This window comes from Meles meles, chromosome 4, assembly GCF_922984935.1.
Source record: "Meles meles chromosome 4, mMelMel3.1 paternal haplotype, whole genome shotgun sequence".
Taxonomy (NCBI): domain Eukaryota; kingdom Metazoa; phylum Chordata; class Mammalia; order Carnivora; family Mustelidae; genus Meles; species Meles meles.
This window is the reverse complement of record NC_060069.1, coordinates 85,668,248-85,695,255: the sequence shown is the minus strand read 5'-3', so window position 1 is coordinate 85,695,255 and position 27,008 is coordinate 85,668,248. Positions and strand designations below refer to the sequence as shown.

Genomic DNA, 27,008 nt, shown 5'->3' with positions numbered 1-27,008 from the left:
CAGTTTGAAACTAATTAAATGCAGAAATGAATATGAGAATCTTAGTCTAGATGTTAGAGATGTAAAAATGTAGAATGTCACCTTTCTAATTAAAACTTTTTTTGGTAATTTATTTTTCACAAAATGTTATTCATGTTAACATTTGGCACTATTTCAAAACTGAATTATAAATATAAATTTAACAATTTTAATATTTAATATAGTAAATATGGCTAGATTTAACTTACACAAATGAAAGCTCCTCAGACTACTGAGTGTTGGGAAAGGGATCTTGAGACCAAAAGTTTGAGAATTCCTGGCTAAAATATATTTTACTATACTCTCTAATAAGGATTTCTGGGGGTTAATTTGCTTATTTTGATGTCAGGCTTTAATTTATACATATACTAGACAGTATGTGGACTGTCTATAAATACCAAAAGAGGACACCAGACATTTATGAAGAGTAATTAAATTGTAAAAATAAGTAAAACTTCCCAGTCTATCTTTGTAACTCCTACAGATAAGATTATCTTTCATTTCACTTTTTTCTTGAGTTTTTTGGTAAGGTTGTCTATTTGGTTTTCATCTACCCACAAGGCATGAGAATTAAACAAATAACCTTCATGTCTTTTCCCCACCTCTGTAGGACTACCACCTGTAGGGCTCAGAGCCCTGGGTTCCCAATCGCCAGGTCTCTGGCTCTCAGGCTCCCTGGCCAGCCTGCTTATTTACAGTGTGGGTCACTTATGGTGGTTGCTACTTAGTGGGCATATGTTGATAGATGCTTGCCACCTGTGTGCTGGCACAGTCCCCAGTTTTCTGTTGAAATGATGGAAGGTGAATTGGGAGAACTATTCATGTTCCCTTATTTTGCAATTTCTTGTTTGGCCCTCTGAGTAGCAGATGCTAACTCAAAAAGTTTCCTGTGAGGTTTTTAATCTTGCTAATACTATCTCAGACTAATAAGTTATTAGCAAGGATGGGGGAGAGAATTCTATTTTTATTGAATAGCTGCTACGTGTCAGATACTAACGTGCCCCCATTAGTATCTTAGCAGCTCTTTGTGGTGATAGCTTTATCATGATGTTTTATGGGTTAGGGAATGGAGGAAGATCATAGAGGCAAAAGAGCTAAGAAGCAAATGTAGCCCAAGGTCACAGTAGATTCAAATTCAGCTGTTTATCTGCAAAGGCCTGCTTTTTCTACCATATAAAATTGCCTCTGTAAAAATCTGAGTGCCTGTAATATTGCCTGTTTTATGCAATGTAATTATTGTCACTGTTGTGCAAACAAGAGGCAGAGCAGTCCTGTACACTTTTGCATCTCCAAACTTGTGTTTATGTATAAATTACAATTTTTATTGGGCACATTCATCTCTTTAGATCAGAGAGAGGTGGGATAAGTGAGAGGGTACTGGATTTGAAGCCAGATGGCTTTTTCTTGAAGTCCCGTTGTTGGCCTTTATTAGCTGTGTTACTGTGTTCGAGTCAACAAACCTCCCTGGACCCTAGCTTCCTAACTGGTAAAACAGAGCCAAAACCAGAAGGCATTTCCCATTGTAATTTGGCTGCAGGAAACATCCAGTTTTGATAATATATGTGCAAATGCTTTAAAAACAGAGGGCTGTATCTATGGAGATTTGTTACTTGGCATTGTTAATTAGAAGTCCTGGATCTCGCTGTCATATTACAATTATGTAAAATACCATTAATAGTTTTTTCCTCACCCCTTGACTTTTGGGGCTGCCTTTTGAGACTCTGTTTCTCTTCCTTTCCTATTAGAGTGAGTCATATAAAATTGCTAATATTTGGTTGTTTTTTTTTAACCTACAAATGTGGAAATTTCATATGATTAGTATACTAATACACTTAATAGTTATTAGTGAAATTACACATTAATGGTTAACAAAATCTGTATAGTAAGGCATATGGCAAGAAGTAAGTAAGCCTACATGTTGGTTTTGTTTTTCTTTCTTTTTTTTTTTTTAATTCCAAGGTTTTTTTTTTTTTTTTTTAAGATTTTATTTATTTGGGAGAGAGCAGGAGAAAGAGCAAACAAGCGAGAGAGTGCACAAGCGGTATAAAGGGCGGAGAGAGAAGCAGACTCCCCCCTGAATACATAGCCCAGTGTGGGGCTTGATCTGGGACTCTGGGATCATGACCTGAGCCAAAGGCAATGCTTAACCAACTATAATCCCTACCAGTCGTGAAATGTTTTGTGTTGACAAGCACTAAAGGTGAAGCAGTCTCCTATAATGGGTGGGGCTGATACAGAAAGTCCTCTAGAATGGAAAGAGGACTATAAATGTATATAGATTTTCTCCCACGAATGCTATCTTTAAGTGGGGGAAAACTGGCAAGAAAGTTGGTAAGTGGGGTGCCTGGGTGGCTCAGTCGGTTAAACATCTGTCTTCAGCTCAGGTCCTGGGATCAAATCCCACATTGGACTCATTGCTCAGCAGGGAGTCTGCTTCTCCCCTCCCTCTGTTTGTGCGCGCGCTCTCTCTCTCTCTCTCTCTCTCTCTCTCTCGCTTGTTTGCTCTTTTATTGTCAAATAAATAAAATCTTAAAAATTTTGGTAGGTATAAAAATGAATTAAGAAAAGACTTAAAAGATTACATTTTCTACATTTAGAAAATCATTGGTTAAGAAGACTCATAGCTTTTTAAAAAATATTAAATTTTATGACTTTTAAAACATTTTTCCCAGCAGAGTTGGGAGGAACTCGTGGTTGATAAGTGATCCTATCTCTCTGCCCTCTACCAGTCACAATGTTCTTACCATTTCCCCAATAGGCCTTTTAAATAACTGTTTTGCTAGGAAACATACTGGAGTGGATCCTAAGCACAAATGAAATTTAAAATTATCTGTTAGTCTAGACTTTATGAAATTTACTATACAGTTTTTAGAAAAAAACAAAAATAAGTTCGACAAGTTGTTCTTTGTCCTTGCCACCCACAAATTAAAACTAAAAAAACCCCCCAACCCCCCCCCCCCCAAAAAAACCACTGAATACTTGATATTTAAATGTTGGTGAAGTCTCAGAGAAAGAAATCAGAAGAATCAAAGATATGAAAAGCCAAGCCTAAGACATTAAAAAAACCCCTAAAATAGCAACCATGAGGCTTATTTAATTTCTGTCTCTTTCCTTTAAAAATCAGTTGTGACTCACCATTAGTTCCACACAAGTAGCTCAGGCGTTTAGGTTTCAGAGAAGACTTTAAATGCTTCCTTGCATGAAGAAATATTTTGCCTTTGGTTTCAGGCTTTGCGGAGTTGGGCCATTTGTGCTCTTAAACCAAACCTATTTTGTCTGTCTCTCTTCAGCTTTTCCTTTCTTTATTGGCCTCCCTCAGCTCTGAGGATTACATCATAGCCCAGCTCTATCAGTGCTTCTTACTGTATCCCAAGCTGATGTTAACCCACTTTCCGCACACACGCAGAGCACTTCTTATGTTGTATACAAGCAATGTTTATGAATTTTTTAAAAAGTAGTGATTTCTTAAAGCTTAATGCATGAGCCTGTGGAAGAAAATCCTGCTCCAGGCAGTTAAAAGGAACATTGATGGGGAACAGTTAATTGGACTTACTTTAGTTTTTGAATTTGGAAATCAAGTCTCATCTGTAAATCTGTCTCTTATCATTTAGTCCATTAAAAAAAAGAATTTAGTACAACACGAGTACAAACAGCCATTTCACATTGGAATCACAAATACTCTTTAAATATACTCTGCATCGGGTGGACCTTTTTTTACTTACCAGTTTTTCCAGCCTCTCTTCCTCTCTGTAGGCAAGATTGGATCAGCAGCTGAGTGTAACATCTGATGTTGAGGGAAATAGACTTTGCTCTCTGCTTGGGCTGCGCCTGTTGACCAGTGGGAAATGCTGCATTAGCTCTCAGACCAAAACACTTAAAGTACTCTATGAAATGTTGACATCTTGCCAAAGGCTTGGATGTCAAATACTCCAGATGTCCAGTGCTCTTCGGAGCCCAGCTATACTATGTGCTTGTATAAGTCGGATATGATTTATGCTTAAGGTTACAGATTATCAAGGCCCGACCAGACAGTGACTGGTGTGAAACTGGGTAGAGCAAGAAACGGGAGAGCAACAGAGCAAATGAGAGCTCCAGCCAGCAGGAGGCTAGATCTTTCCCATGCCTAGCCATGACCTCTTCTTGTGAAGCTGTTGTAAGAATAGCTTCTGTGTTTATTGGGATGTATTTTCAAATTGTACTTCACATGGCTTCAACTAACTCCTTGAAACTTGTTGGAAAATGGAGAAATATTTGAGAACAAATGAGACCAGAACAAATTACCACTTTCAGTAGCAGGTAGGCTGATGACCTAGGAGTCTCGATCAGTCTTGACTGAAAGACCTAGCTGTCTCTGTAACACACTGACCTGGTTCTAGGGGTGTACTGATGGTGCCTGATCTACTCAAGCTGTTAATGTTGACACATTCCCAACCTTGAACTGTGACTCTAATCACAGGAGGTTACCCCTCCTCTTCAATTTGGTTTCCGAACACCCTGTTTGAGCCACATTTCTGGATTCCTTCCTCATTTAACAAACTGTTGCTGGGACTCATTGTTCTTACACAATGTTGTGGATTAATGTAATCATAAAACCTCTCTCCGGAGGAAGGGGGCCTGAGTCTCCTAAACTCTATTTTAAACTCATCTGGTTTGGACCTGTATCATCAACTTTACTCACTTTACCACTTTCTTTACCTTTCTCTTAGGATAGCCTATTCATTATCAGTCATGCTTATTATCATTATCACATGAAACAAAACCCCTCAAAGCCATCCCTTGACTTAAGCCCTTTTATTAGGTACTACTGTCTATTAGTCACCCAAGCTGTAAACTGTCAAATTATCCTTCTTGATTTCCTCTGCTCATACCCAGTGTATCAGCAAAGCCTGATGCTTTTTTTAAACACCTAAATATTTCTTACTTATGATTCCCACTAAACCTGTATTCCCCACCCTAGCCGACTCCCTAGTGTCTACCCTTCACTTATTCCTGGGAGGGATCCCTCCAAAATACAAGCATAGCCATGTCCTTTACGTGGGTCCCTGTCACTGTACGAGGGAAGTTCATCCTGTTGAATCTGACAGACGTAGTGCTTTGTGATTTGATGGTCCTCATCTACCACTGCTTGCCTGCCGCCTGTCGATTGATTTGAACTCCCTGCAGTTTTTGCCTCTTGGCTTGAGCTTATGCCTTTGCCTCTCTCTGGAATATCTTCTTTCTCCTTTTTCCTGGGTCATCCCGAATTTGAACTGCTTTAAAAATTTCATGGAGTCATCTTAAAAACTAAATGTTTAGTTTCATCCTACAGAAAAATATCTTTGAAATTCTAGATTTCGTGTGCTTATTTTTTAAAATGTGCTAAAATGATGGCATAACTCTTTAGTAAGTTTGTCTGAGTTCAGTTTATCCTATTTCTTATACGGGCAGAAACCCACTCATCCTCTTTTCTGTTAGCCAAAAATACTGTTGATCGATCCTTCCACCAACCTATTCTGACATTCGTCTGCTCATTTAGTCGGTCAGCTCCTGTTGAACGGTTGCCTTCTGTAGGCTGGGTGCTGAAAAGGGCCCTGGGGTGTAACAGTTCTTTACCGGTGCTCTTTAATTTTCTTCTCTTTGTTTCTCCCAACTAGATTGGGAGCTGATGAAGGCAGAGCAATATCTTGACAATTTTGTATCTTCAGCACCTACCATTTTTAATCATGGAATTAAAAGAACACTAAAGATGTGTTGGTTTCTAAATTTTCTTTTTCTTCTAAGATTTCCTTATAACACTTGTGTTTCATAAATGAGACTGGTAAATATTGGTAAGGGGCAGAATAAAAGTTAATAGGCTTAGTTTCTTTTTTTTTTTAAGTTTTATTTTTGAAGGCTTTTGATTTGTATGTAAAAATCAACTGATTTTATAAATACTCAGTTTGCCAGGAATAAGTCTGTAGCCTGGTAACTGCTATAACTTGCTCAGATACATAGAAACCTTAGGTCACATATGTATATTTTAACCAAAACCAGTACTTAGGGCTATGTGGATCATGTTTGGTTCAATTTATGATGGTAATTTAAAAAAAAATTATCTTAAAAAAAGATTTTTATTTCATTTATTTTTTGTGGGAGGAAGAGGGAGAGAGATTCTCTACTTACTTATTTTGAGTGTGAGTGGAGTCTGGGGTTTGGGGGGGGGGAGAGAGACTCTCAAGCAGACTCTGCGCTGAGCGACAGCCTGATGCAGGGCTTGATCCCAAGACCCTGAGATCATGACCTGAGCTGAAACCACAAGTTGGACACTTAACCGACTAAGCCACCCAGGTGCCCCAAGATTGATTTATTTGAAAGAGAGAGTGCTCATGAATGTGAGCGTGTGAATGTGTGCTTGCATGAGTTAGAGCAGGGGGGTGCAGAGGGAGAGAACCTCAGAGAGGCTCCCCACTGAGCATGAATCCTGCCCCCTGCCCCCCAATCTCAAACCCTGAGGTCATGACCCAAGTGGAAATCAAGAGTTGGAGGCTTAACCAACTAAGTCACTCAGGTACCCCATGATTGCAGTTTTGAAAGGAATGTCTACTATGTGAAAATGCCCAAGGGGGGTTGATATTTTTTTAAAGAACTTTTCCATTTATAATGGTATTCCATTTGTAAGTTGAAGGGAGAATTTAAGGCACTTGAAACCCGAATCTCTAAGTCTATGAGTTCCATACTCTTAGGGAGTTATAAGGAAAAAGTATTGATGGAATTCATTAGCACAAAGCTAAGGCCTTAGGGAAACTTGGGGTCATGACAGGCATGACATGAGTAATGAGCTAAATATCTGTCCTAAGGAGACATGGGGGGCATATTCTCATCAACTAGCTAATTTTAGAAACATACCCCTTTTTATTTTATTTAAGTCGATCATGTCTGTGGTTTTGTACTCTGCCAGAAGTCACTGAACTAACTGTCCCAGGAGTCCTCTAGCCCTCCCCACATACATTCTCCACTTGAGGCAATGACAGCATGTAATGTGCATTTTGATGTGCCTTAGACCAGGTCCTGTTTCCAAACACACCATTTTTTTTTTTTTTTTTTTTTTAACCTCTGGCCTTTGTCAGGCTAGTAGTTCCTCATCCTGAAATGGATCCTATCTTCCATTTCTACCTGTTGAACTCTTGTGTATCCCTTAAAATACAGCTCAGACTCCACTGTTCATGGAGCTTTTCCTTATCTTACCACTATATGGCTTAATCTGAATTCTGGTTAGGCCACTTCTCAGACCCTGTACTGTGTCACAGATGGTAGTGGTTGTCTCATTTGGTTTTGGGGGAAGGTGAGTTTTTGTTGATGTTCCTTGAGTCTGTTATGTGTGGAGTCACCAGATCTGTCAGCCAGGAGGGCAGGTGATGGTTCTGCAGCTTTTGTCACCCCATATTGCCAAGGCTGCCCACACTGTGCTTGGTGCATTATTACCCTTTTGCTTAGCATTCCATAGACACCTTGCTTTCTAAAACTCTAGCTCGTTGAAAAAGGAAGTTCTTTTAGGTACAAAGAGGTGACTGTATGTAATCAATGAAGACCTCCGTTACTTTTCCTTTGTTTTCCCTTAGCTGAAGCAATTTGAAATTCATTTTATGTATGCATGTGTGTATTTATATATTTAATTCAAATTAAACTAATGTAAAATTTTTATTCAAGTCATGCATTTATTTATGTACTTTAAGAAATCAAATAATTTTATACATCTTGTAATGGAAAATAACAGTTCCTGCTGTTTCCCTGTGTCCTAGTGGCCACTTTTTTCACATTGTAGCTATTATTTCTAGGTATTAACCCTTGAATTTTTACATAAATGACAGTTCTTGGCTTTTAGTAGCATCTGTTGACTTCTTTGGGTGGAAGATGAAGTTTCAGCTCCCTTATTCTTCAGCACTTCTCCTCACCTAGGTATTATGTTTATAATCTCTGGATAAATCAGTATCACTTATTCATATAATGAGAGTTATGTAAATATCATTTATGGCTGAGGCTCACCACATGCTTTGAAAGGGATTACAGTTCCCCAGCCTGCTCTAGTGACCAGGAGAAACTGTGCCCTCATGGTTCAGGCTGCCCATGTTCCCATTTTCAGTTAAGATATGTAAACATGCTATAGAAATGTTAGCTCTCATCATCACTTGAATGTTAAAATTTGAGCCAAACTTTATTCAGTCCAGTTCTTAGCTGTATGTGTATGAGTATGTTTAAAAGTATTTTTGCTGGGGCGCCTGGGTGGCTTAGTTGGCTCAGCGTCTGCCTTCAACTCAGGTCATGATCCTAGGGTCCTGGGATCGAGCCCTGTTGTGGGCTCTCTGCTCAGTGGGGAGTCTGTTTCTCCCTCTCCCTCTGCCTGCCTTGTGCTCTTTCTCTCTCTCTGTCAAATCAATGAATAAAATCTTAAAAAAGTATTTTTGCCAACAGCTGCATTTAGAGAAATATGTAAAGTCCAGGTGTGCGTGAATGTATACAGCTTTTGCTGGGGAGATACTTAGTAGCATTGTAGCTCTAAGTATGGAAATGTGTGTGGACAAATGCTTGTTCTTAATAATTTTCTGTTACATTGCACTGGAAAGACATTTTACTAAAGATAAAGACCTTTATCTATTTTGGGCATTTTGCTCTTGGTAACATTTTTTAAAAAATTAGAGTGAGTGAGTGAGCATGAACAGGAGGGGCAGAAGGAGCAGATTCCTCGCCAGTGTGGAGCCTGATGCATGGCTTGATCTCATGACCCTGAGATCATGACCTGAGCCAAACCCAAGAACTGGATTCTTGACCATCCGAGCTACTCAGATGCCCCTTGGCAACTTATTTAATAGTAATTACTGCTATCTTGGAAAAGTCACTTACAGAATATATACACACTTCCAAAACTATATTTTTATTTTCTAGTTGAAGCTCATCTGCTGTGGAAAGCCTTAATCAAGTTCTTTTCCTTTACTTTGCTGTAGTTTTTTGGTAGTGTTTCCTAGAAGGCTTATTTTATATTTAATAAGCAAGGCTCTTGGTTTTATTCATTTAAAAATAGACAATCCCTTAGAACATAAAAGCTTCTGATTCCTACATAGGAAGGCTGGGGTTTGGCTTGTGGAGCTGAGGAGATTGTTGGGAGACCAAGTTCATGTAGGAAGACGCTGTCTGAGGAGAAAACTAACAGACAGTTGATGGGCTGTGAGAGGAAGGCAGTGGCTCTCATTTGTTGGTAAAAATGCTATCCTGGGGAGTATCCTAGTCTATCATACTAATTGGTAACCCTCATGTATGGCAGTATGACTTAAATATCTACCTAAACTTGCGTTCGAAAGGGGTGGGTGTCTAAACAATGAGCACCCAGTAGAAAGTCCATGGTGGTTACATACTGCTTCACGTAAGGATGTGGGGTGTGAGTGCCCGGTGGCTGAGCATCTCTGGCCCAGTGCCTTTCACAGATGTCTGTAATTGAACACGTCCCCTTTTCCTGCAGCCTTCCAGTCCTTCCCTAGGGGGTTTCAGTCCGTCAGAGCTGGCCCCTGATGTGAAACCTTTGGCCATCTTTGGCTAGCGTTCCATCAAAATAAGATAGAAATTACAGCAAATTTGTCCAGCATGGAGACAAAGTCAGAGTTAGGTTAATCTGTGATTCTTTGCACTTTCCCACATAACATATTTAGAAAGTTAAATTTGGGTATACTTGAGAGGTCTGCTTCTGATCAGCTAAGAGACCTTGGGCTAGTTCTGTAATCTCTCTCAATCTAGAGAAAAAGAGTCTAGTGTCCCTTACCTCAATAAAGTAGTTGGAAAGTTTAAATGAAGTATGTATTTTCTTACTGTAGTGCCCAGCCAAAATAGGTGATCAGTAAGTGGCAGGGGCTTTTAGTAATATAATCATAGGCTATTTGCCATTTTACAGTTTTCTTGAAAACATACAGTCATTGAATGTATGGTAGCTGTGGAATGCAATACTTTGCAGCTTAATAAATGTTCATTTCTAAGGAAAGATCCAAATTTGAGAGTAGGTTTTTGGTTCAACCGACTGGGTGTGACTGTGGTTCTAGGAAAGCTCTCTCAGATGACATGACCATACATAACCCTGGGAAAGGTAGTGCTGAATTATAAACATATTCTCAGGAGGAAAGAAGCAGGAGCCTGGTGAGCATACATCTAAGGCACAGCCTCCTGAGTGGGCTAGTCTGTGGCCTGGCTTCCTGAAGCCCTTGGCAAGGAATCTCACCCAGTCTCTTTGTTTCTTTCTTTTTTCTTAATTGAAGTTTAGTTAACATATAATGTTATATTAATTTCAGTGTACAACATAATGATTCAACAATCCTATGCATTTCTCAGTGCTCACCATGTTAAGTGTCGTCCCCCTTTGTCTCCATACAGATGTTGTTATAATATTGGCTGTATTCCCGATGCCCTATTTTTCGCGACTTATTTATTTTTACTTATTTATTTATTTTTTTGAAGATTTTTAAAATTTATTTGACAGAGACAGAACACAAGCAGGGGGAGGGGCAGAGGAGAGGGAGAAGCAGCAGGCTTTCCCCCTCCCCCCCTTGAGCAGGGAGCCCTACAACCCAGGACTCTGTCCCAGGACCCTGGGATCATGACCTGAGCAGAAGGCAGACACTTAACCAACTAAGCCACCCAGGCGCCCCTCTGTGACTTATTTTATAATTGCAAGTTTTCATCTCTTAATCCCCTTCATCTCCTTGCTCTTCACCCTTGTCAACTCCAGAAATTTTTAGTGTTCCACTGTTTTTAATTAAGGTAAACAAAATGTGTGGTCCTAAAGCCTCTCCCTTGCCAGGAATCCCATCAAATTGCTGCCCTGCAGGAAAGACTATAACACTTATTATGCTAATGGTTATTTCCTGATGTCCAGATGAGCCTCTCTCATTGTAAAGGCTAGGAGAGGCTAAGTAAGAGGAGAGGCAGGATACATTTTTCCTTACGTAAGGAAAACAAGAGCTCTTATGGGTGAGTATTTTGTAATTATTTTATTAGTTCAGCTGACTGGTTATTAATCCATTCTGGCTTTTGTGGGAAAAGGCTTAGGTGTTGTTTGTTTTGTTTTGTTTTAAATGGGCTGGCCATAAGGGAGGAACATAATGTTTGAATTTGCTAAATGATTTCTTGTCATTTGCCAAACCAAATATTACTTATCAACTCCTTGTATGAAGTCTGTGTTGTTTACCAGGAGTTAGGATGCTTACCACTCTATTGGAGGCACTTAGTTTCAAAAAACAAATTAGGGCTGCACATGATAAAACTACTTCTGAAATAGGAGAAATGGTGTGTTTTAAAAAGAAAACGATCGAGAGATTGTAGACCCTTTTGATCTGTTAAGTTTGGAGTGATTTCTAAGTGACCTTGCTTTGGCGGCATGTTTATGTAGCTTCTTTCTCTGTAGCTTTTGTTCTACAACTTTAAGCCTTTTTCTACTCTATGCCAATTGTGAAGTTGTATTTAGTTTAAATATTTATAGGATCTTGCCACTGTAAAGTTTTCTTTTAGGCAGTTGGAACATTTTTTGACTTGTAGTCCTGGGAATACGAGAGCCAGCATGTCTGATCAGTTGAGGCTGAGACGGCCTTATTTAGAACACTGGTTTGGGTACATACTAGCTGTGTAGCTTGGACACATTACTTCACCTCTCTGGGTCTCAGAATTCTCTTCCTTGGAATGATCTATACAAAGGCAATAATAATATTTGTTTCAAAATATTTGTTGTATGTCTGGCACATAAAAGAGTAGAATTAATTTTGCTTTCCATAAGTATTATTTCCTTGAGGGAGAATTGGAAAAAAAAAATCTTGAAGGAGACTTGATTTGAGGGAGTTTCTTATTATATCTAAAAGATAATGATTGCTTAGAGAACGTATGATTTTGAAGTAGAACTTAACTATAATATTTTTCATTCTTTGTCTTATCACAATTTTCCTCTGGCCTGTGTTCAGTCTGTTGTGTCATCTGGACCATTTGGCATAAATGAGATTCACACAAATTTCAAATACCAATTTTCTTTTCTATGCTGTGACATTTTAATGATAACTAATATTTGCTGCTTTGCTTCCCACCTTTCCTCTCCAATTTGCTTTAAGCATTTTATATGCAGACACATGTTTTGGTCTCAAGTTCAGTTTTTCTGCCCTGAAGTCGACTCTATTTATTTTTTTATAAGTCAAAGTTAGTGAAGGTGCAGACTGATTATCTATACCGTTCCAATATGTGGGTCTTTGTGGTGCTCTGAGGCATTTATAGGCCAACTTTTTGGGAGGCATTATCACTTAGAGGCACAAAGTGGGAGTTCCTATACTGCTTAAGACCACCTTGAGGTGGATGAGAAAGATCTGGAAGTTTCAGGGTACCTAGCTTGGACATACAATCAAATACTCCAGAGCCTCACAATCTTATTGATAATGAAATGTTACCACTTTCCTTAGTTTTGTTGGTTGGCTTTGCTGACACAAACATTTTTAGTGTATTCCATTATGTGTGCTGCTTATAAACCAGGTGAAGGAAATTTTTTATTGCCTTCTTGAAGGAGAAATGAAAGATTGATTAATGCAGCACAGTCTAGATTGGCCCTGGGTCAAGTTCCAAGGTGCCCCTTGAAGCAGGAGAATGAGAATTTTCATTTTCTGAGATGTTGCTGGAGGAGTGACTAGTCATCTTCAGAGCCTGAGGAACTTGGGGAAATTTTTATTTTTACCTTTGTTCACTTGAGATCTAGCATCAAAAACTGATGAGCTTCGGTGTTTTTAGAGTCTTTTGGGATAAGTGTTTGGATCTGCCCCCTGCAAGGTAGAGAAGGTGTGGCCATGGAGCTCTGGAGTCCGGTAGGTCTGTGCTGTTCTTCCACTTTGCCACCTGTGAGACCCTGCTGATAATGGCACCTCGCTGGCAGGGTTGCTGAGTGACTTGGTGAAATGATACATATGGAATGCACAGTGTGTGTCTGCTAGGTGTAGCTAATAAAGTCTAGTAGTATTTTTACTGATTTTTTTTTCAAATTGAGGTAATTGTGTTCTCCTCAACCCCACCCCTCCTTAGTAGGCATATTTTAGAAACAGATACTAGCATTTTGATTCCTGGGACATCCACCTGTGTTCTGTAGTTGCGTTATCATTTAGAGATTGTGCAAATAGGACCTGAACACTTCATGTCCGTGGTAAGGATTGGGGGGTTTTGGGGGAAGGATGGACAAAAGTGGGCAGAGAGTGAGGATGGAGATGATGCTGTGATGATAAGCTTTTTCCTTATATACTCAATGGCTCAGTTTATGCCTCAGGATTTTTTGTTTGGTTGCTTGTTTCATTTTTTTATTCTTTTTAAGTGGGCTCTGCACTCAAGGGAGGATTAAAACTCAGGACCCTGAGACGAAGTGTCCCATGTTCCACTGACTGAGCAAGCCAGGTGCCCCTCCCCTCCCCATTGTCTCAGTTTTAATGAGCATATTGGGTTATCTGGGATCCTTTCCTCCTTAAAATTTTCACTTTTTGTTTTGGCGGTTCTTGTAGTGTCTTTCTAATATGTTTGTGCAGACTTAGTTTCTAGCAACATGTTCTAAAACTGTGTAGGCGTGAGTACTTTTTTGTTTTGTTTTGAGCAACTGACCACAGTTTTTTCTTTTGAAATCTTAAATAGAGTCCTTGTGGATAAAATAAATGGAAGCATATCTCTGCAGGTAGAGATGGGGGTCGGAGTTAGCCTACCAGTTCCTTCTCTACCGTTGCCCCCACAATATGTCTGTGATTCACTATGGTTAAGGAATGCAGTTTGAAAACCATATCATTTTAGAAGATGTATTTATTGTAGAGTAAGCCCACCCATAAGTTGCAACTGTGGGTTTCCTAGATATTTTAGTAATTCAGAACCAGTGAATTGAGGCCAGGGTACTTGGTGATGTGCCATGAACATCGGGCTTTCCTTTAGAAGTAGGTTCTCCTTTTGACCTGTGATAGGGTATTCATATTACCTTTAAGATTTAAGGAGAAACTTTCTGACCTGAAGTATATCATTTCAGGAAATACTTTTGAAGAGGTTTCATTTACCAAAGACCTCAGGCTTAGCCAAAACAGATTTGGTTATGGTGATCTTACAATTCATTATTTAAGTTGGGACCCTTTTGAGAGTGAAACAGTGTTAATTATAATTACATTGGGTTTGCGGGAGTGAACTAGGGCTGTCCTAGACAAACCAGTACATATGTTTATCCTAAGACAGTCATACTTCAGATAGATGGAATAGAATCAATCAATCAATCAATTAATTTTTAATGTAGGCTCCACACCCAATGTGGAGTCCAGTGACACGGGGCTTGAACTCACAACACTGCGCTCAAGACCTGAGTACCGGGGTGGCTCAGTGGGTTAAGCCTCTGCCTTCGGCTCAGGTCCTGATCCCAGGGTCCTAGGACTGATCCCTGCATTGGGCTCTCTGCTCAGCAGGGAGCCTGCCCCCCTCTCTCTCTGCCTGCCTCTCTGCCTACTTGTGATCTCTCTCTGTGTCAAATAAATAAATAAAATCTTTAAAAAAAAAAAAAAGACCTGAGCTGAAATCAAGAGTCACTTAACCAACTAGGGCACTTCGGTACCCCTAGACAGAATAGAAATTTTGAATACCTAAAATCTTTGGAAGCCTGGGACTTACCTGAAATCTTAAAATGAGCCTCAAGACAAACAGGTTCTACCCTGTCCCTCTTTGCAGAGGATGCTGCTGTGGGTGAGGATTGGCATCTGCTATGAGCCAACAAATTGATCATCTTCTATGTATAAATACTCTGCACTAGACTTTAGGAGGATTCTTTCACCAACCACTGAAAAGAACACATTGCTTTTCCAACCAGAAGTTTAAAGAGTCTCGCCTTACAGTTTAGGCTCATTGCATTCTTTCTCGGCTCTGTTTTTTCTCTAGTTCTGATTCCTTCATGATTCTGACAGCGTTAATTCGTCCTGTTCTTTCCCTTCTGTAATCCCTATGTTTTTTGTTTTTTTTTTTTTTTTAAGATTTTTTTTTATTTATTTATTTGACAGACAGAGATCACAAGCAGGCAGAGAGGCAGACAGAGAGAGAGGAGGAAGCAGGCTCCCTGCCAAGCAGAGAGCCCGATACGGGGCTCGAACCCAGGATCCTGGGATCATGACCTGAGCTGAAGGCAGAGGCTTTAACCCACTGAGCCACCCAGGCGCCCCTGTAATCCCTATGTTTTAATTCCAAATTATTTGGAATCAAACCCCTTTTTTGTTGTGATAAACATTACAGATTTGTATATACTCTAGAAGGGGACCTTGGGGCAGTTTCTATTTTTTGGCCAACTACAGCATTTAGCTAACTGCTGGGGATGTAGTAGATCCTCACTATATTGATGAGGGCTATGGCTAAGGAGTTCATTGGCAGAGTTGGGGTAGCAGAGTAGGAGTGTGTTTCAGTTGTAAAAAGAATGAGGGCTATTCAAATTTAATGGACATGGTGTTTGAACATGGAAAGAGGAGCCAAAAGGTCATCTTATCTAAAATAAACTTATTTTCACCTCTTATTTACTTCTTCACCGAGCTCTACAAATACTTTTAAAACTAGCTTTTAAGGACTGTTTACCCAAGTACAACTCAATACTGGCTTTTCTTCCATGATGATCACTGTCCTGAGTATGTAGGGGTTAGAACCTAATCCTAGAAAAGTAATAAACTTCTTATTTGTGTAAATGACCGTAGACATTTTTCCGTATGCACATTCCCATTTCTGTTGTGGTTGTACTCACATTAAATTATACCCAGAGCTAAGACATCTACAGCATACTCAACCTTGACCTTTATCCTGACAGCAACACATCCATGATGCTGGCTTTCTGCTATTCATCTCTGTAGACTGAGGTCTTTGAGATGTTGTAAGTGTCTCGGCCCTTTCATTCTATATGTTTCAGGTCAAGCTCCCTATGTGTTTATAGGGATCTGCATGACCTTGGCTTTGATTTTTTAGGGGGAGCATCTAGAGTCTTCAGAGCCATGTTTGTTTATGCATTTAATTCTGAAATGAGAGAGGTGGAATTTTCTAAACCATGTTACACTTTTTCTCATCCTCATTTGAAAATACATGTGTACAATAAGAAAGATTAAGGAGATATTTTGCATGTATGAATGTTGAAGATACCAAAAAACAAAAAAGGCAGAGGTAGTAGTGATGATGGTAGTTTATTGGCAGCCACCCTTTTATACAAATAACAAAACTAGTTTCTAATCTACCTAATTGGATATAAGGAATTTGATAAATTCTTGCCAGATTGAATTAAAATGATAGTCAAGCCATGGCTTACCTAGAAATATGAGGTGGAAGGGTTGGTGGTGAGGAAGCCAAACAGAATGGCCACTGCCTGATAGGCAGCTCACTGGGATATAATGGAGAAATGGCCGTTAGTTTTCTTACATCACTTCTGTTAGGGAGGTTGGTTGCTTATGCTTAGGTTAAATCCCAGATGTCCACATAATTCCTTAAATTACTGGTTCTTAAAGTATCATTCCTGGATCTGGACTGGCAGCATGAGCATTGTCTGGGAATTCACTAGAAATGGATATTCTCAGGAATGACCCCAGACTCCCACATCTTTTTTTTTTTTTTTTTTAAAGATTTTATTTATTTATTTGACAGAGCGATCACAAGTAGATAGAAAGGCAGGCAGAGAGAGAGAGAGAGAGAGAGAGAGGGAAACAGGCTCCCTGCTGAGCAGAGAGCCCGATGCGGGACTCAATCCCAGGACCCTGAGATCATGACCTGAGCTGAAGGCAGCAGCTTAACCCACTGAGCCACCCAGGCGCCCCAGACTCCCACATCTTAAAGCCCAGGGGTACATGTGTTAGAAGGCATGCTGAAGTTCGAGAATACTAGTAAACCAACAATTTGTAGTAGCTGGAGGTTGTGAGGACCTTTCATAATTTGTTAAAAGCCAAAAGGTACAAACACATTTTATACAATAATGGGAGATTGGGAAGTCCCTGATTAAGTATTCTGATATAAAGTAAGGATTTTAATTTTCAAAATATATCCTTCTAGAATTATTAGATTCTAAGTCCTTTACCAGTGATTGTTTTGTTTTGAGAATTTGATAATAATTTGTCTGCAGTAGCATGTGTAGCCTTGGTCTGTGGTTTCCCTTTAGTTTTCTTCATGGAAATGTCACAGCCTGAAATTTCCAGATGTCAGTCCTGGGCTCTGTGGTAAATGGCAGCATGGTCCTTACAGCGTCCTGACGCCTGCAGGCTTAGCCAGAGACTTGATGTGGTAGAGGTTCTGATAATCCCCCACCCAGTCAGAAGGGTAGGAAGGGAATTCAGTGAAGACTAATTCTTCAAGTTGTTTGCTTTAAACAGCTTAATTAAAAAAATGATTAAGGCATGCAGAGGCAAATTAGAAAATGTACAAAAGTGAAAAAAAAGATCGTTGAAATTTATCCTTGGATAACCAGTTATTTTGTTGTAAATGGTAAAATGAGAGGAAAAGAAGGGTCAGTTGGTGACTCTGACACAAGAAGGGAGTTTATGTCTCCTACTTCGGTGCTGTGATAATAGTAGCAATACTAATAATACCTAATATTTATTGAGTTTTTATGACATAGCAGATACTTTTCTAAATTCCTTATTTATGTTAGCTCATTAAAACCTGATAAGTAGTGTGTGAAATAAGTTCTGTTAATGTTCCCTGATAAGACAAGGACAGTGAGGCACAGAGTGGTTAAGCATTATGCCCAAGGTCACACAGCTGGTAAGGATTTAAGTTGCAGCAGGGCAATGCCATAGTTTTAGTCTTAAACATGTCCCTTCTAGTTATCTAGGCTGATCAGAAAACACTGCTGTGACTACTACTGGGTGGTGGGGTTTGAGAGAAGACCCAGGCATAAAGGTGTTAGGTTGACAGATGAGGAGTTGGGCATTTTTGCTGGGTCAAGTGGGTACAAAGATGGATCAGGAGCTCCAGAGTGTGTATAGGTCCTAGGCCTCTAGGACAACCCCTTAACCTTTTAGCGGATCTGGATGGCTAATTATCAGCTTCACCTGGAAATCCCTCCCATTCCCATTGTCATCAACATGTGGAGCTGCTGAAAGAATGCCTGCGGATTGGAACCAACCCAGCTTGCCTCGAACTGATGGGCATCTATTTAAACAGTACATTCTCTTGAGGTGCTCGGGTGGCTCAGTCAGTTGAGTGTCTGACTCTTGATTGCAGCTCAGGTCATGACCTCAGGGTGGTTAAGATCGAGCCTTGCATTGGGCTCCTCACTGTGCCTGAGTTTCTTTCCCTCAGTGCCCCTCGTGCCACTCCCCTTGTGAGTGCTCTTTCTCTCTCAAATAATCTTTTTTTTTAAATAAACATTAAGTCTCTGTGAACATTCACAAAGAGCTTGAACCTTCACAATTTGCTGTAGTGAGGGCTAACAACATCATCGGTCACTGAGCCTTTAAATAATACTTGTTTGTAAAGTTGCCTTGTACTTTGATCTTAAGTTTACTGCCAGTTTGGGTCATGTTGACTTTTCAAAATGTCATAAACTTTGCATGTTTCATCAATTATTTAATTTTCCTTAAAATTATTTCCCAGAACACTAAGTGGAAATTTTATTTTTTTGATGTCATTTGAAAGAGAGAATCCATGAGTGAGTTGATTTAATACATGCACTGAATAAGGACTCAACTCTAAGAAATAATTTAGAGGCCAAGATTGTGAACTACAGAGTAGGAATTCTTGGATTCAAATCTGACCTCCCCCACTTACAAGCTGAGTCTGGCTAAAATACTCTATCTGATTTATTAAATGAGAATAAATCCCTGCATCCCATTGGATTATTGTAAGAATTCAGTGAGGTATAATACTCTCAAAGCCTAATCTGTGAGAAACAATAAATGTTAATAATTATTAGATACTAGAAAGGCAGGTAATGATGGACAGAAGTTGAGATCTCTTGCCATTGCTCCCAACCCCTACCCACTCCAGTATATCTAGGTGACTTCCCATGTCGGTTTTTAAATCTCTACCTTTCTCTTTGGAATAGTTGCACACCATCCTACTGAAGGAAAGAATCATGTAACCATTTCCTGGTTGATGGATGTTTGGATTATTTCATATTTTCCTCATGATTATAAACATCTCATACCTTATTTCCTTGCTCCCTCCTTCTTTCCCCTCAAAACTTTGAAGGTTGTGTTTTGAGGTTTGTCTTCAGTTCCACTATTGTTTCCATTATTTTACTAACATTTGTTTGGTGGGATATCAGGGAGGGTTTGGGCTCACTTGGTGTAAAATTAAATAATCATTGCACACACTGTCCTATGTTTTAAAGAACTGAATCCTTCATGAGGGTAAGAGGGTTATGTTTTAGCAGAGAAGAAAGAGGAAGCTGTCCAAGCACTCTTACCGAAAACTTGTTATGGCCAGTCTCTCAGAAATTCAAACCTAAATTCATTAATTGGTATGTAATTGTATAAAGTGCCTATAACCCAGTATCGAGAGTTTTCTCATTTATACTCAGTGGAATGCCTTTTCCCTGAAATTGTTCCTGCTCAAATTGCCGTTTATGTTTTTAAAAAAACTTCTCTCCATTCATAATCAGTGCTGGGAAGCAGGAGCCTCTTACATGGCCTTCTCCATACCCCTCTCACCATACCACCCCCATGATCTCTTCTCCAGCTAAGTGCAAGAGGGACCTCTGAGAACAAGTTGTGTGTTGGTGCTCCTTTGCTCAAACTACCCAAGGAAGTGGGGTGAGAGAGTGTTTCCCACCATAGTAAAATCCAGGCTTTGATCATGGCCCGAATGGGCCTCTTTTGTCTGGCTGACACCTGCCTTGCACCTGTTCCTTGACTGTACCTCCTGGCTTCCCTGCCTCTTCCTGTTGGAGCTGCATTGATCTTGCTGTTGCTGGTCTCCCTCCAACATGTCAACCCATCTTGTAGTCTTTGCATATGCTTTTCCTCCCTCTTCGTCTTCCTCATTTCATTCAGGTCTATGTTCTGATTTCTTATCGTCATTGTTATCACTCCTGATTGCCCCATCCATTGGGCGCTCTACCTTATGGCCAGCCCACGTTCTTCTCAGTGGTTCTTCACTGGAAGACTCCTTTGCTGTGTTATTTGTTTAGTGTATGTCTTTCCGCAGGATTATGAGCTCATGAAGTTAGGCTCTTTGTCTCATTCAGTGCTGTGTCTCCAACAGCTGGACTTGTGCCTGGCACAAGGGAAGTACTCAATAAATATTTGTTAAACTAAGGAAGGAAGGAATAGAGGAAGGGAAGATGCTTGTAAAATATAATGTATGATGGTCTATTTTGAGACTTTAATCTGAATATTGATCACAGAAACCAAAAGTTAATCTAACTTTGTAAAGAATTCAGAGAAACTCGCAGTCACTCAGCTAATTTTCAGAGCACTGACATGTAGTTTCTGAGAATTTTTCAAAAATCCAAATGTACCATGGATTGATTTCTTACCTTGAGCATCACTATTTTCTATTTTTACATTGCATTTCTGTTTTTATATCTTTTATCATGAAAACACTTCTGAATCTTCTTTGTCACCTCAGATGCCCACTCGCAGATGATTTCCTTCTGTCCCTAATCCTCCTTCAAATCAGTGATGGGAGTTGTACTGTATTCCCAGGATTCCCCCTCCCGAGGAAAGTAGGAAGTGTACGGCTGGCTCATCATGAAGAACATCACTCTGTATGAGGACGATTGTGACCAGTAGTTTCAAACCTCTTCCTGGCTGGCTTCTGGGTGGGGCTCAAGAGCTTTCCAGGGGGAGTGTTTTAGGGGGGCGGATGGGATAGTCTCCCCTCAGCCTCATCAAGACCATTTCTGCTCTGCGTTGGATGTATTAGTGTTCCCTCAAAGATTTTGTTTGACTAGAAGTTCCTTCTGACAAGTAACAGTCATAACAACTCTGATCTGGAGGGATCTCTGACCTTTCCAGGGGATCATGGGAGGGCTTGGAACAAGGCCTCGCGTTCCTGAGAATTGAGTTGCAGGCAAAGGCAGGAGCATCTGTCCTGGATGAGTCTGACTAGTTCTGGTCCAAGGGAACGTTTGATGGTCTGTGCTTTGAACTTCATTACAGGAGTTCTACAGCCCCTGGCATGGGTTTTATTTGGCAGCATACGCAGGTGCCTTTGGCTCTGATGCCATCTTATTTTGCTCTCTTTCAGTTCCTTCTTTCTCCTTAGTGCTTCTGTTTGTGGTAAAACACAGCTGTGGAAACTTCATGCTAATGGCAGCTCCTGGCACAGTGAGTTTGGGGTAGCCTCATCTGATTTCTTTTAAATAATTAGATTTCCTTTCATGGTCTCAGTTTTTGAGGCACACAGAGGCCTCTGTTAAAATGAGAACATGAACTTATCAAAGTTAAAATGCAAACAAATTTGTGAATGTGTCTGGAAATCACAAACAGAAGTAACTTTTAGGCTCATATTCACATTAGCAACCCAAATGGAAAGCAGTGTGTTGTTGAGTGAATGAACTTAATATTAAACACGGCTTGCCTAGACTTTAGACATTATTAAAATCATATTTGCAAAATACAGTTGTATAATAGTAGAGTCCTTTTTGAGGGGTTATATTTTTTGACTTTCACATTATCTTAGCTGTTGGAGACGGGGTGGGGTAGGGTGCTGCATGTTATTTTCTTGGACTATTCTCTTAATGTTCTAACACCTTGAAGATGTTGAGTAAATGAAGGGAGTGCATGAGTAAGTGATACGAACAAGTAAGTATAAAGGAACTCCAGCCCTAGGAGAAAAGCTCTGGGACTTGGTGGCTTAGCACAGGGAAAAATAAAGCATGTATGCCAGGGGAATTGGCTGCTCGTTAAGAAGAAAGTCAAGAGTGAGAAGGGATTCTGTAGATTCTGTGAAAGAAAAGCTCTCTCCTCCGAGGGAGGAAGTGGTGTGTGCTCAGTCCTCATGTGCCTTAGGATTCTGTAACTTCTGTAAACTTCCTTCTGACTCGAAGTCAGTGCAGTTTCTCACATGGTTCTCACAGTGTGATTTAAAATGGATTTTAGGGAAAGTTAAGATTTTCATAGCTAGCATTAGTGCATTATATCAGTGCTGTAAAGTACTAGAGAACTCATCTAGTTAAATATGGTCTGGGTAGCTCATTCTAGAGTGTATTTTTTGAGTATTAGAGTTTCTTACATTCTTTAAATGAAAAGTTTATTTTGGCTGTTATTGGAGCCATTAAGTAAACAGTTCATGGAATATATGGCTTAAGATAATATTCCTTACTGGGAAGGTGTTTTTGGTTCTTCTGGGTTTTTTGTTTGTGTTCTTGCTGCTTTTATTGTTTCTGACCTTCAGCTGTGGAAAGGAGTCTGCATTTAGGAAGGCATAAAAGTAATGGAGTGCTATTAAGGGAATGGCGGTAATTGAAATACTTGATGAGAAAGGGAATTTAAATGCATAACTTCACCACATGCAAGGAGCTAGACATGAAAACTCCTTTTATGTTCAAAAAGAAACAATACCAGGTTTACGTGGTACTTTCTTTTGTTTCACCCAAAATTCCAAGCAACTATTGTTGATAGTTTTCTTTTCTTTTTTTCCCCATTTATTTTAAAGATTTTATTTATTGATTTGAGAGAGAGACATCGAGAGAGCGAATACAAGCAGGCTTCCTGCAGAGCAGGGAGGCCAGCGTGGGGCTGGATCCCAGGACTCTGCGATCATGAGCTGAGCCCAACGAAGGCAGACGCCTGATGACCGAGCAGCCCAGGCGCTCCTGCAGATAGTTCTCTAAGCAATGTTAGCTTGGGAACCTTGGGCCGTCATTAAAAATAGAGGATGTGCAAGTTATAAATGAGTGCCTAGGCTCTTGTGTACATGCACATAGTTTTCCTGTGCCAGTTCCTCAATTGTAGTATGGAAACTTCAGCACCAAGGCAGGTGATAAGAAATGAGCCTTGCTGAACAGCAAGCATGTTTGCGCTCGATATTACCAAGGAAGCAGCTGCCGCGGTACGGCTCTTCTGCGTGGTCTCTTTGTGTCTTAGCATGTAGGGTGCTGTATTGGCTGCACTGCTGAGTCTTGACAAAATGCTCTGTGGTCCTCGCTAAGCTGTTAAATTCTCCAAGCCCTAATACATGGAAAAGAACTCTTCTTAATCTTGCGTTTTCTTAGTAAAGTCTCAAGGCAATAGCTTGAAATGCTTTATTTTAAGATGCATTAGGTGACAGTCTTTATATGAAGAGCAGGAATTATTCTCTTTATGTTTTGAGTTGACATGTTTTCTAGAAGAAATATTAGTAAAACATTTCTCAAAAGTCATCTGAATCCTACAAAATAATGTGTGTGTTTTAGGCTATAGAAAATATGTCCTCTGAGAGTAATATTTTTGACATTACTCCTTTTAAAGTCCTTTCAACAGAGCTGCTGGGAATCACTTGACTGATTTTATGGAGCCCAGTTCATTAAAGAGAGTTCAGTCTATAGTAATGACATTGTAATTGTTCTAATGTATATTCGGAGAGGGAGAAAATACCGTAAGTAAACTGTTCTCTGTTTCCATGCTAGGTTAAACTGCTGTTCAAAAAGAAATGGAAACTTTGGATTATCCCTGCCCTAGTCAAAAGCTTATCATAAGGCAGGGCCAGATCATCACTTTCATTTGGATATTCTGTGTTGCTCTATTGGGTCACAATTCCTGTTAGTAGGTCTTTATAACAGGCTTTCAAAATACATTTCACTCAACCTCTGTGGGTATTTATAAATGAGTCATCAATGCTTTTAGGTCACTTCATCTTTCCAGAGATCGATTACCAGATGAAATAAGGAATCAAAGGAGTAATTGAAGTTGGATTATATATCTGATTGTAAAACTGAAACCCCAACTTCTAGAGGAAAACAGAATATGCTCATAACCTTGGATAGGCAGTAATTTATTAGGATACAGAATGAACTAACCATAAAATAGAAAGATAATAAGTTGTGCCTTATCAAAATTTTAGACTTCCATTTTTCATTAGATAACATTAATAAAACGAAAGGTAAGCTGTACCTATGGTAGTACGTACCTATGTTAAAGGACTCAGAGTATTTAAAGAATTTTTATAACTTAATTAAAAAATGGCCGAAAGACTTGAAGAAGCAGTTCTCAAAAGAAGATACTTGACCAGGCAACATGTGAAAAGATGTTCAACATCATGAGTCATCAGGGAAGTGCAAATTGAAATGATGAGGTAGTACTTCACACCCATTAAAATGGCAAAACAAAACAACAAAAAAAAAAGAAAAAAACCCCCCAAACCTCACGCCCCAGAACCCCCACAACAACAGAAAGCCACAGATACCAAGAAAACTGATAATACTAACCGTTTACAAGGAAATGGAGCAATTAGTACTTCCATAATTTTTAGTTGGAGTGGAAAGTAGAAAATCTGCTTTAGAAAGCAGTTTGGTAACTTGTAATCAAGTTAACCTACAGCTAATGAGGTAGTAATTTAATTCCTTACCTGTTTAGCTAAGAGAACTGAAAGCATATCCCCCTGTAAAGAATGTTCACAGTAACTCTTTTCGTAAGAGACAAAATTGGGAATGACCCAAATGTCCATCAGAGGATTAAAATGGATAAGGAAATTGTGGTATACTCGTAGTATACCTTAGTGATCAAGTGGTATAGCTTAGTGATCAAGAGGAATGATATGTGCCAACAGTATGATCGCAATAATTTCAAAATGTGAAACTAAACAAAAGTCAGAAAAGGGGTATGTAATGTGTGATTCTATTTAAATACAATTCTACTACAGGTAAAACTAAGTTCTAGTGGCAGAAATGGGGCAAGTGGACACCTGTGAGTGGAAAGGGGAGTGTAAGGGAACTTTTGTGATGGAAATATAATAATTGGGGTGGTGTTTACTTGGTGTCAAAACCCATTGAATTTACATTTCAGATCTGCTTTCCATTTTTTCCTATGTAGCTTACACTCAAACCTAAATTAAGTGGGGAAAAAAAAGTCAAAGGTGTGAAACTTGCACTTAGAGCAGTAGGCTGCTAAATGCATGTTGTAAACTATGTGTACATGGTGTAGAGTATTGGAAAGATGGCAGGGAGTGTGCACCACAAGAGCTGTCAGTAAAAAGGTCAACAGGAAAGGCTGTGTGGGCAAGAGATGATTTATGTTGTGTTTTGAAGATGGAAATTGATAAATGTAGAGCTTGGTCATCAGAGGAAAATAATTCCAAATAGAATCAAGATCTCTCCGGTCAAGGGATCAAGGCAAGAATAAAGGAAGACATATTTATGGGTCAGTAAACATACTAATTGAAGTTACTTCCATACTCAGTATATCCCTTCCCACCCCTCTACTGGTGTGTCAGTTTCCTTTTTTAAGACGAGGCCTAATTTTGTTTCTTCAGTCCACCGGATGCTGCAGTACACAGTGCTCTATCCTTTCTGTGAGCTCCTATTTTAACTCCCCAGTGCAGCAGATCATTTTTCCCAGATTATAGCCTACATGCTAAGTGGGTATCTTCTCAGGAATTACCTCCTGAGGGAAGGTAGCTTTTCTTCCACTGCCCCAAGTGAAATGCTGAATCAACAGTCAAATGCCGGTTAGGGTTTTTGGATGGAGGTTTGTTAGCTGTGCAGCAGAGGACACAGGCTAGAATGTAGATTTGCTACATTATGTGTGTGTATTGTAGGTTTTTATACATATGAGTGGCTGTAGTTTTTGATTGTCAACTATATATCAGGTAGTATAACAACTACAGTAGTGCTTCTTAGGCATTTGAACAGATAAATAAAATTGATCAAACAGTTTAAGTGGCAAGCTAGACTCTGAATATGTCCCTTTGGCTTCTACTGTCTCGTAGTCATCAAAACAGTGTACTATGTTACTGAGAAATAAGATGATGATGGTGATGATATCAGTAAACATTGATTGTATTCTGATGTCATGACAGTCATTGTTTGGGTACTTTATGCATATGAATTAATTTAATTTCCATGATCAGTGAGGGAACTGAGTCATAGAGGCATTGAATAACTTTATCAAGGTGATATCAGAGTAAGTGGTGTGGAGTTAAGATTTGAAACCATATAGTTGGATTCCAGAATGCTGCTTTTTGCTCTTTCCTGTTGTGCTCCATTCCTTGGCTTTGTAGATTTGAGGACTAGCTGTCTCCCTTAGTGAAAGCACAGCATGAATCTTTTCTTAGGCAGAAGTGGACTTAGGAGTCCTTAGGAGTGGACTTAGATAATAACTAGGGAAGCAGAATGTTGTTTCTATGGTATAGTTCGTTAAGATCCTCCTTAACGCTGTCCATCCACTGAACATTTGTTGACAAACTTCACTGTTTTATTTCCTTGCTAGGCTAAGACAGACTCCATTCTTTTGAAGGCTTAAGAATGTAGGTGCCATGCTTGGTTTCCAGCCGAGTCTGGAGTTGAGATCACAACAGACCCTCCAGAATGACCTTTCATTGTAGATCCTGTGTGTGGGTTTCAGGCTTATCTCCTCCCAGGACAGTAAGAGGGTTTACAAGGACTTGCTGGGAAAGTCTGTGCTGTGTGCTGGCTTTCCTAACTCCAAGACCATTGCCTGCAACAGTGACTTAGGGGAACCACTGATGTGCAAAGGTACCCTGCAAGACCTGGTGTTCTAGGGAACTTTCCCTTGTGGCCAATCCAGTGACTCAAGTATCTGTACCCAAGTCTACAAATATATCAGCTGGATAAATGAAACCATGAGAAAGCATCATCGCTGATGTCTGCATACCTCCCATCTCTCCATCCATACGCCCTGAACAAGAAATTCACAGAAATAAGGACATGATGAACTGTAGTCATATTTGACTTTACCGTTACTCAAAGACATATCAAAATCTCAACAATGCTCCATGTGTGTAAACCAATGAAACTAGCAAAGACCTAAGATCAATCATGAAACACAAAAACCTCAGTGCTTGTAAAGATGCAGTGAGACCATCACTCTCAACTAGTGAAACTGTCAATTATGCAGTTAAAAAAG

The 27,008-nt window shown here is 39.7% G+C and overlaps 2 protein-coding genes across 7 annotated transcripts in view; one reads left to right on the top strand and one right to left on the bottom strand.

Moving 5' to 3' along the window:
- MED12L (mediator complex subunit 12L) overlaps positions 1-27,008 on the top strand; it is a 324,770-nt gene that overhangs the window by 148,563 nt on the left and 149,199 nt on the right. The gene's annotated exons all lie outside the window — the stretch shown is intronic.
- P2RY14 (purinergic receptor P2Y14) overlaps positions 1-27,008 on the bottom strand; it is a 53,472-nt gene that overhangs the window by 20,846 nt on the left and 5,618 nt on the right. Inside the window, exons 2-3 of one of the 3 annotated variants that reach the window (XM_046002176.1) lie at positions 6,160-6,282; positions 3,741-3,846 (exon numbers count right to left, since the gene is read on the bottom strand). The gene's annotated coding sequence lies outside the window, so the exon portion shown is untranslated. Of the gene's footprint in view, positions 1-3,153; positions 3,290-3,740; positions 3,847-6,159; positions 6,283-27,008 lie in introns of those variants that run through there. The other 2 variants (XM_046002174.1, XM_046002177.1) reach the window with 2 other exon arrangements.